Consider the following 11,655-nt stretch of genomic DNA (forward strand, 5'->3'; position numbering starts at 1 on the left):
AAGGTGTGGGACTTTTATTGGCTGAATCAGTTTTGGGTTAATTCTATAGGACTAGATTGAGCTACATGAAGAGAAGAACGATTTCTTTTTTTTTACTAAAAACTCACAGAAACCTGATATGCTGTCAGACATACAGACATACATTACATGTTATTTCTTTCGTTCTCTTTTTTTATCCTGATCAAGTTCTAAATGTTGTGGGACAAAGATTTGTTTGTTGCTTTATAAATTGTGTGTAGAGGTCTGAGGTCAACCAAGTCTTTAAATTTAAGAGTATTTAATGAAAAGGCTGAAAAGTGGGTTTGGTGGTTCTGTTGAAGCAGTTTTATTTACGATCGTAAGTCTGTTATTTATCATCAGTTTATTAATGATAGAATTTCTACGACTCCAACATAGTATGAGTTTTGTTTTGCTCATATCCAGTGAAATATGACTGCAGAAAAACTCTTCAATTTCTTAAATTGATTTTCTAGTTCATTCAGAAGTTGTTCCATGTTACTTCCACAATAACTTTGTATCGTCTGCAAACAATATGACTTCTGTGTCTTTGCAGTTACTTCAAATTAAGACATGTCAATACAAACACCTTTACCCTCACTTATCTCTCATGGCCCTGGTGCCAACTGTCTGCATTGACTTGATAATTAATCAGAGGTAGCAGGGTGTGATACAGGAACTCTAAAAGACACATTAGCGTATGTTTAGTGGTCACTGGGTGAACTGGGTGCGTCTCGAATTCGTCTCGAATTCTGAATGAGCCAGAGGAGGCCAGATGTGTTGATGTGGATCGTTAGCCTTGCTTTTGTTGACCTTGGCTTATGTGGGTGTTTTAATTTCACTTTTCACACATTTAGAGGTGCTTTTCAAAGAAGGGGGAAACTACCTTTTGCTATCTTATAAACTCAGTAATGTTCTCCACATGATTACAAAGATCTAAATTAGAGGTCTAAGTCATTATTTGTATGTAATATTGGTACAATTTGGCTTATTTTAAAACATTTAATAAATATCAGGTTTCAATACTAATAATACACATTTTGTTTAAAATATATTTAAAGAGCAGCTGTATTTGCTCTGATACATTTGAAATTATAAACTATTTGCACAAATCTCCTGATAATAGAAAGCAAATTAATCATTGGTGCAAAAGATCAAACTGGTTTCTTGTCTGAAACAACCAGAGCAGGAAGTTAAATCAAAATCATCTAACACAGATCTAGTTGACATGAAAGCAGAACAAGCAAAACTGTTCTCAACTCACCAGTGAGAAATACCCATAAAAATCATGATATACACCAGTTTGTCCTACTGAAAACGTTAGGTCCAGATGAACAGAATCAACTTTTTGGGATTTCCTTACCTGGATGATTGAGCACGCATCAAGGTATTTACAGAAGCCACAGATTCTATTGAATTCTAATATTTCTAAAATCAATGGGTTTTAAGATAAAGGGCCTAATGTTCACCCCATACCTACCATTTACTAAAAGTACAGAAAACAGAACAGATCAGAATCCTGATATCCTGTCAGCTCAGTCATTGATACTAGCTACTATTTACAATATCTGTGATATTGAACATTAACTGTTGTAAGGCTCTCCACCTTGGCTGATGTGTGAAGGAGAAAGCACACACCCACCTGTGACAAGAAACCAAACATGAGATTTCATTACACTTTTTAACACCAAATATGTTTGAGACTCAATAAAAATGACGCATGGAGAAAGTATTTTGTTTTAGCAAAGTCCTCATTTATTGGAAGAAAAATCATTACAGATTCATGTTGACTTTACAACAGTTACACCATATAAAAAGTGGACTTTATCAATCACTCACACAAGCCTTAATCTACCCCACCAACTATGACCAAGCTAATTTTTCCTGGTTTTGTAAAAGTGTAAATGACGAAGAGTTTTATCAAACCTGCCTCTGTGTTAACTTTTAAATAACTTTACATTAAAATGAAAACATAAAAAAAATAACATTAGCGTCCAGTATATCAGAAATACCAATCTTAAGGCTTCAGAATGATAGTTGAGAAATGAAAGAGAGATGTAACAGTAGCTACAGCCATCTTTAGCTGTTAGCAAGGCTCTCCGCTTTCTCTGTAAAAACTTGCACTGTGAAGTCCAGGGTCGTTCATATTCCATGCAGTGCTTAAGACACCGGTGTTGCAATCATAATGTCCGTTGCCTGGTGGCATCGACCAGCCAAACATCTGGGGTGAGTTGTGGAGGGTCCATTGAGGTCCAGAGACAACATTGCCCACAGCATCAGGATAGTGGGCCTGATTATTTGCACCCTTTCTCATGAAGCTGATGTCCAGTTGTTCGCTGAGTGAGGATGCTCCCTGAAACTGAATCACAGACAGATGCACAGTCAGTAAAACCACAATACAGAGTTCTTGTTTTAAATTATAATCAATACGCTTCATCTAATTAAATGAATTCCCCAGATAGTGACTGAATTAAAAACAGTTCTTTTTAATAATTGGAGATACTTACATGAAGCGGGACGCCCTGATTGAGATGATGAGAATCTGGAATCTTCCTAAACTTTCTTCTTCGGTTTTGAAACCAAGTCTTCACCTAAAGATGGAGGGAAGCAGAAGAAATTTAATGAGTACAATAGACCCAACATTCAAAACGAATTCAGTTCCTTGTGTTCTAGTAACCTTGAAAAACACTCACCTGTTTGTAGGTCAGTCCTGTCAGCTCTGCCAACTCTGTCATCTCTTGTGGGTCAGGGTAAATTTTCTGATTAAAGTGATGGTCAAGAGTTTTTAACTGGCTGTCTGAGAACAGCCCTCGGGTCCTTCCTTTGAGCACCTTGGCCTTTTCGTCCTTCACACACATAGTACTTGTGACAGTGTTGCTGCCCTCCTGGTTTCTTGGGGAAGCAAAAACCAGTTCCTCCTCCGTGACGGAGCTGGAAACAGCTTCAGCAGCCTCAGACATGTTGTTGCTCATCTCCTTAGCGAGAGCTGCCTCAGCCCATGCTGCAAGTTCTTCCAAGGGAAGACTCCCTTGCAGGCTGCTGCCAGAAATCCACAAGTCTATGAGGACAGAAAGACAGAGGCTAAGTAAGCACAAATATATATGGTCCACATGGGTCACCGTGGCTACTGATATGTTTTGGCACAGTTGAGTTTTTTAACAGAAAATAATACAAAAGGGATCAACTGATGAGCCTTAATCAATTTCCCACACACAATGTCACTTGATTTTACTTGCTGAATTATTAAAATGTGCCACCAGATGTTGCCAATTAGAAAGTTTAAAAAGTGACTCAAAGCCCAGATGGTCCTGAAGTGGACTCTCTGTTCAGCTGTGGAGGGAGAAATGGTGACTTCTGCCATCAGGACTTACAACACAGAGTGAAAGGGTATTTTTGCTCAAAGATGTCTTCGAGGTTAGCCAACTCTGTTCACATTAGCTCACTAGACAACAATGCTGAGTACATACCTGGAGAAAAGTGCATCCCATAATCTTCCATCTTTGAAATCCCAGTGATTAAAACAGGAAAGCTGGAGAAAGTATATCTGCTGAAAGAGCTCCAAACCAGGCAGGAAGGTGCTATGTGTCCTAAGACTGACTTAAGAGCAATTCTGGGCTTTTAAGGAGGTTTGTGGGTGTGGGCAGGAATGTGGGGGGTTGAGCTTCTTCTTTTGTGAGTTACTTTACAAAGCAGTCAGGCAGTTTCTACCAACTGGCATCATTTACATTTCTTTAAAATACTGTTTCTCAGGTCTGAAAAAAAGAAAGTGCAGTTAGAATTTTATTATTCTACACATTGTAAACCAGAGTTGTATTTAACTCCAGTAGCATCATTAGAGTGACTTAAGAACAATACTCCTGAGTCAGAAACTGTACAGTTCTGTTTTGTTTGATGAAAAATAGATAAGAAGTTTAAAAAGTCACATTTTTTATACTCCTATGTAAGTTAGTTCCAGCAGGTAAAGGTGTGGGACTTTTATTGGCTGAATCAGTTTTGGGTTAATTCTATAGGACTAGATTGAGCTACATGAAGAGAAGAACGATTTCTTTTTTTTTACTAAAAACTCACAGAAACCTGATATGCTGTCAGACATACAGACATACATTACATGTTATTTCTTTCGTTCTCTTTTTTTATCCTGATCAAGTTCTAAATGTTGTGGGACAAAGATTTGTTTGTTGCTTTATAAATTGTGTGTAGAGGTCTGAGGTCAACCAAGTCTTTAAATTTAAGAGTATTTAATGAAAAGGCTAAAAAGTGGGTTTGGTGGTTCTGTTGAAGCAGTTTTATTTACGATCGTAAGTCTGTTATTTATCATCAGTTTATTAATGATAGAATTTCTACGACTCCAACATAGTATGAGTTTTGTTTTGCTCATATCCAGTGAAATATGACTGCAGAAAAACTCTTCAATTTCTTAAATTGGTTTTCTAGTTCATTCAGAAGTTGTTCCATGTTACTTCCACAATAACTTTGTATCGTCTGCAAACAATATGACTTCTGTGTCTTTGCAGTTACTTCAAATTAAGACATGTCAATACAAACACCTTTACCCTCACTTATCTCTCATGGCCCTGGTGCCAACTGTCTGCATTGACTTGATAATTAATCAGAGGTAGCAGGGTGTGATACAGGAACTCTAAAAGACACATTAGCGTATGTTTAGTGGTCACTGGGTGAACTAGGTGTGTCTCTAATTCTGAATAAGCCAGAGGAGGCCAGATGCATGTGTCTATGGGGTTTATGACGGGCGTTGGCGTGGCTCATTAGCCTTGCTATTGTTTTACAATGTAGAGGTGAAACTACCATTTGCTACCTTATAAACTCAGTAATGTTCTCTACATGATCACAAAGATCTAAATTAGAGGTGTAAGTCATTGTTTGTATGTAATATTGGTTTAATTTGGCTTATTTTAAAACATTTTTATACATATCAGGTTTCAATACTCACTGAAATAAATCAGATTCCATGCAAAACATATTTAAAACTGAGCTGTATTTGCTCTGATACATTTGAAATTATAAACTATGTGTACAAATTTTCTGATAATAGAAAGTAAATTAATCATCGGTGCAAAGATCAACTTGGTTGCCTTTTCTGAAACAACCAGAGCAGGAAATTAAATCAAAATCATCTAACACAGATCTAGTTGACATGAAAGCAGAACAAGCAAAACTGTTCTCAACTCACCAGTGAGAAATACCCATAAAAATCATGATATACACCAGTTTGTCCTACTGAAAACGTTAGGTCCAGATGAACAGAATCAACTTTTTGGGATTTCCTTACCTGGATGATTGAGCACGCATCAAGGTATTTACAGAAGCCACAGATTCTATTGAATTCTAATATTTCTAAAATCAATGGGTTTTAAGATAAAGGGCCTAATGTTCACCCCATACCTACCATTTACTAAAAGTACAGAAAACAGAACAGATCAGAATCCTGATATCCTGTCAGCTCAGTCATTGATACTAGCTACTATTTACAATATCTGTGATATTGAACATTAACTGTTGTAAGGCTCTCCACCTTGGCTGATGTGTGAAGGAGAAAGCACACACCCACCTGTGACAAGAAACCAAACATGAGATTTCATTACACTTTTTAACACCAAATATGTTTGAGACTCAATAAAAATGACGCATGGAGAAAGTATTTTGTTTTAGCAAAGTCCTCATTTATTGGAAGAAAAATCATTACAGATTCATGTTGACTTTACAACAGTTACACCATATAAAAAGTGGACTTTATCAATCACTCACACAAGCCTTAATCTACCCCACCAACTATGACCAAGCTAATTTTTCCTGGTTTTGTAAAAGTGTAAATGACGAAGAAGTTCACTGAGTTTTATCAAACCTGCCTCTGTGTTAACTTTTAAATAACTTTACATTAAAATGAAAACATAAAAAAAATAACATTAGCGTCCAGTATATCAGAAATACCAATCTTAAGGCTTCAGAATGATAGTTGAGAAATGAAAGAGAGATGTAACAGTAGCTACAGCCATCTTTAGCTGTTAGCAAGGCTCTCCGCTTTCTCTGTAAAAACTTGCACTGTGAAGTCCAGGGTCGTTCATATTCCATGCAGTGCTTAAGACACCGGTGTTGCAATCATAATGTCCGTTGCCTGGTGGCATCGACCAGCCAAACATCTGGGGTGAGTTGTGGAGGGTCCATTGAGGTCCAGAGACAACATTGCCCACAGCATCAGGATAGTGGGCCTGATTATTTGCACCCTTTCTCGTGAAGCTGATGTCCAGTTGTTCGCTGAGTGAGGATGCTCCCTGAAACTGAATCACAGACAGATGCACAGTCAGTAAAACCACAATACAGAGTTCTTGTTTTAAATTATAATCAATACGCTTCATCTAATTAAATGAATTCCCCAGATAGTGACTGAATTAAAAACAGTTCTTTTTAATAATTGGAGATACTTACATGAAGCGGGACGCCCTGATTGAGATGATGAGAATCTGGAATCTTCCTAAACTTTCTTCTTCGGTTCTGAAACCAAGTCTTCACCTAAAGATGGAGGGAAACAGAAGAAATTTAATGAGTACAATAGACCCAACATTCAAAACGAATTCAGTTCCTTGTGTTCTAGTAACCTTGAAAAACACTCACCTGTTTGTAGGTCAGTCCTGTCAGCTCTGCCAACTCTGTCATCTCTTGTGGGTCAGGGTAAATTTTCTGATTAAAGTGATGGTCAAGAGTTTTTAACTGGCTGTCTGAGAACAGCCCTCGGGTCCTTCCTTTGAGCACCTTGGCCTTTTCGTCCTTCACACACATAGTACTTGTGACAGTGTTGCTGCCCTCCTGGTTTCTTGGGGAAGCAAAAACCAGTTCCTCCTCCGTGACGGAGCTGGAAACAGCTTCAGCAGCCTCAGACATGTTGTTGCTCATCTCCTTAGCGAGAGCTGCCTCAGCCCATGCTGCAAGTTCTTCCAAGGGAAGACTCCCTTGCAGGCTGCTGCCAGAAATCCACAAGTCTATGAGGACAGAAAGACAGAGGCTAAGTAAGCACAAATATATATGGTCCACATGGGTCACCGTGGCTACTGATATGTTTTGGCACAGTTGAGTTTTTTAACAGAAAATAATACAAAAGGGATCAACTGATGAGCCTTAATCAATTTCCCACACACAATGTCACTTGATTTTACTTGCTGAATTATTAAAATGTGCCACCAGATGTTGCCAATTAGAAAGTTTAAAAAGTGACTCAAAGCCCAGATGGTCCTGAAGTGGACTCTCTGTTCAGCTGTGGAGGGAGAAATGGTGACTTCTGCCATCAGGACTTACAACACAGAGTGAAAGGGTATTTTTGCTCAAAGATGTCTTCGAGGTTAGCCAACTCTGTTCACATTAGCTCACTAGACAACAATGCTGAGTACATACCTGGAGAAAAGTGCATCCCATAATCTTCCATCTTTGAAATCCCAGTGATTAAAACAGGAAAGCTGGAAAAACTATATCTGCTGAAAGAGCTCCAAACCAGGCAGGAAGGTGCTATGTGTCCTAAGACTGACTTAAGAGCAATTCTGGGCTTTTAAGGAGGTTTGTGGGTGTGGGCAGGAATGTGGGGGGTTGAGCTTCTTCTTTTGTGAGTTACTTTACAAAGCAGTCAGGCAGTTTCTACCAACTGGCATCATTTACATTTCTTTAAAATACTGTTTCTCAGGTCTGAAAAAAAGAAAGTGCAGTTAGAATTTTATTATTCTACACATTGTAAACCAGAGTTGTATTTAACTCCAGTAGCATCATTAGAGTGACTTAAGAACAATACTCCTGAGTCAGAAACTGTACAGTTCTGTTTTGTTTGATGAAAAATAGATAAGAAGTTTAAAAAGTCACATTTTTTATACTCCTATGTAAGTTAGTTCCAGCAGGTAAAGGTGTGGGACTTTTATTGGCTGAATCAGTTTTGGGTTAATTCTATAGGACTAGATTGAGCTACATGAAGAGAAGAACGATTTCTTTTTTTTTACTAAAAACTCACAGAAACCTGATATGCTGTCAGACATACAGACATACATTACATGTTATTTCTTTCGTTCTCTTTTTTTATCCTGATCAAGTTCTAAATGTTGTGGGACAAAGATTTGTTTGTTGCTTTATAAATTGTGTGTAGAGGTCTGAGGTCAACCAAGTCTTTAAATTTAAGAGTATTTAATGAAAAGGCTAAAAAGTGGGTTTGGTGGTTCTGTTGAAGCAGTTTTATTTACGATCGTAAGTCTGTTATTTATCATCAGTTTATTAATGATAGAATTTCTACGACTCCAACATAGTATGAGTTTTGTTTTGCTCATATCCAGTGAAATATGATTGCAGAAAAACTCTTCAATTTCTTAAATTGGTTTTCTAGTTCATTCAGAAGTTGTTCCAAGTTACTTCCACAATAACTTTGTATCGTCTGCAAACAATATGACTTCTGTGTCTTTGCAGTTACTTCAAATTAAGACATGTCAATACAAACACCTTTACCCTCACTTATCTCTCATGGCCCTGGTGCCAACTGTCTGCATTGACTTGATAATTAATCAGAGGTAGCAGGGTGTGATACAGGAACTCTAAAAGACACATTAGCGTATGTTTAGTGGTCACTGGGTGAACTGGGTGCGTCTCGAATTCGTCTCGAATTCTGAATGAGCCAGAGGAGGCCAGATGTGTTGATGTGGATCGTTAGCCTTGCTTTTGTTGACCTTGGCTTATGTGGGTGTTTTAATTTCACTTTTCACACATTTAGAGGTGCTTTTCAAAGAAGGGGGAAACTACCTTTTGCTATCTTATAAACTCAGTAATGTTCTCCACATGATTACAAAGATCTAAATTAGAGGTCTAAGTCATTATTTGTATGTAATATTGGTACAATTTGGCTTATTTTAAAACATTTAATAAATATCAGGTTTCAATACTAATAATACACATTTTGTTTAAAATATATTTAAAGAGCAGCTGTATTTGCTCTGATACATTTGAAATTATAAACTATTTGCACAAATCTCCTGATAATAGAAAGCAAATTAATCATTGGTGCAAAAGATCAAACTGGTTTCTTGTCTGAAACAACCAGAGCAGGAAGTTAAATCAAAATCATCTAACACAGATCTAGTTGACATGAAAGCAGAACAAGCAAAACTGTTCTCAACTCACCAGTGAGAAATACCCATAAAAATCATGATATACACCAGTTTGTCCTACTGAAAACGTTAGGTCCAGATGAACAGAATCAACTTTTTGGGATTTCCTTACCTGGATGATTGAGCACGCATCAAGGTATTTACAGAAGCCACAGATTCTATTGAATTCTAATATTTCTAAAATCAATGGGTTTTAAGATAAAGGGCCTAATGTTCACCCCATACCTACCATTTACTAAAAGTACAGAAAACAGAACAGATCAGAATCCTGATATCCTGTCAGCTCAGTCATTGATACTAGCTACTATTTACAATATCTGTGATATTGAACATTAACTGTTGTAAGGCTCTCCACCTTGGCTGATGTGTGAAGGAGAAAGCACACACCCACCTGTGACGAGAAACCAAACATGAGATTTCATTACACTTTTTAACACCAAATATGTTTGAGACTCAATAAAAATGACGCATGGAGAAAGTATTTTGTTTTAGCAAAGTCCTCATTTATTGGAAGAAAAATCATTACAGATTCATGTTGACTTTACAACAGTTACACCATATAAAAAGTGGACTTTATCAATCACTCACACAAGCCTTAATCTACCCCACCAACTATGACCAAGCTAATTTTTCCTGGTTTTGTAAAAGTGTAAATGACGAAGAAGTTCACTGAGTTTTATCAAACCTGCCTCTGTGTTAACTTTTAAATAACTTTACATTAAAATGAAAACATAAAAAAAATAACATTAGCGTCCAGTATATCAGAAATACCAATCTTAAGGCTTCAGAATGATAGTTGAGAAATGAAAGAGAGATGTAACAGTAGCTACAGCCATCTTTAGCTGTTAGCAAGGCTCTCCGCTTTCTCTGTAAAAACTTGCACTGTGAAGTCCAGGGTCGTTCATATTCCATGCAGTGCTTAAGACACCGGTGTTGCAATCATAATGTCCGTTGCCTGGTGGCATCGACCAGCCAAACATCTGGGGTGAGTTGTGGAGGGTCCATTGAGGTCCAGAGACAACATTGCCCACAGCATCAGGATAGTGGGCCTGATTATTTGCACCCTTTCTCATGAAGCTGATGTCCAGTTGTTCGCTGAGTGAGGATGCTCCCTGAAACTGAATCACAGACAGATGCACAGTCAGTAAAACCACAATACAGAGTTCTTGTTTTAAATTATAATCAATACGCTTCATCTAATTAAATGAATTCCCCAGATAGTGACTGAATTAAAAACAGTTCTTTTTAATAATTGGAGATACTTACATGAAGCGGGACGCCCTGATTGAGATGATGAGAATCTGGAATCTTCCTAAACTTTCTTCTTCGGTTTTGAAACCAAGTCTTCACCTAAAGATGGAGGGAAACAGAAGAAATTTAATGAGTACAATAGACCCAACATTCAAAACGAATTCAGTTCCTTATGTTCTAGTAACCTTGAAAAACACTCACCTGTTTGTAGGTCAGTCCTGTCAGCTCTGCCAACTCTGTCATCTCTTGTGGGTCAGGGTAAATTTTCTGATTAAAGTGATGGTCAAGAGTTTTTAACTGGCTGTCTGAGAACAGCCCTCGGGTCCTTCCTTTGAGCACCTTGGCCTTTTCGTCCTTCACACACATAGTACTTGTGACAGTGTTGCTGCCCTCCTGGTTTCTTGGGGAAGCAAAAACCAGTTCCTCCTCCGTGACGGAGCTGGAAACAGCTTCAGCAGCCTCAGACATGTTGTTGCTCATCTCCTTAGCGAGAGCTGCCTCAGCCCATGCTGCAAGTTCTTCCAAGGGAAGACTCCCTTGCAGGCTGCTGCCAGAAATCCACAAGTCTATGAGGACAGAAAGACAGAGGCTAAGTAAGCACAAATATATATGGTCCACATGGGTCACCGTGGCTACTGATATGTTTTGGCACAGTTGAGTTTTTTAACAGAAAATAATACAAAAGGGATCAACTGATGAGCCTTAATCAATTTCCCACACACAATGTCACTTGATTTTACTTGCTGAATTATTAAAATGTGCCACCAGATGTTGCCAATTAGAAAGTTTAAAAAGTGACTCAAAGCCCAGATGGTCCTGAAGTGGACTCTCTGTTCAGCTGTGGAGGGAGAAATGGTGACTTCTGCCATCAGGACTTACAACACAGAGTGAAAGGGTATTTTTGCTCAAAGATGTCTTCGAGGTTAGCCAACTCTGTTCACATTAGCTCACTAGACAACAATGCTGAGTACATACCTGGAGAAAAGTGCATCCCATAATCTTCCATCTTTGAAATCCCAGTGATTAAAACAGGAAAGCTGGAAAAACTATATCTGCTGAAAGAGCTCCAAACCAGGCAGGAAGGTGCTATGTGTCCTAAGACTGACTTAAGAGCAATTCTGGGCTTTTAAGGAGGTTTGTGGGTGTGGGCAGGAATGTGGGGGGTTGAGCTTCTTCTTTTGTGAGTTACTTTACAAAGCAGTCAGGCAGTTTCTACCAACTGGCATCATTTACATTTCTTTAAAATACTGTTTCTCAGGTC

This window comes from Copadichromis virginalis, linkage group LG9, assembly GCF_057382275.1.
Source record: "Copadichromis virginalis isolate Kocher_CV1m ecotype Utaka linkage group LG9, C_Virginalis_male_GT1.1, whole genome shotgun sequence".
NCBI classification, from domain to species: domain Eukaryota; kingdom Metazoa; phylum Chordata; class Actinopteri; order Cichliformes; family Cichlidae; genus Copadichromis; species Copadichromis virginalis.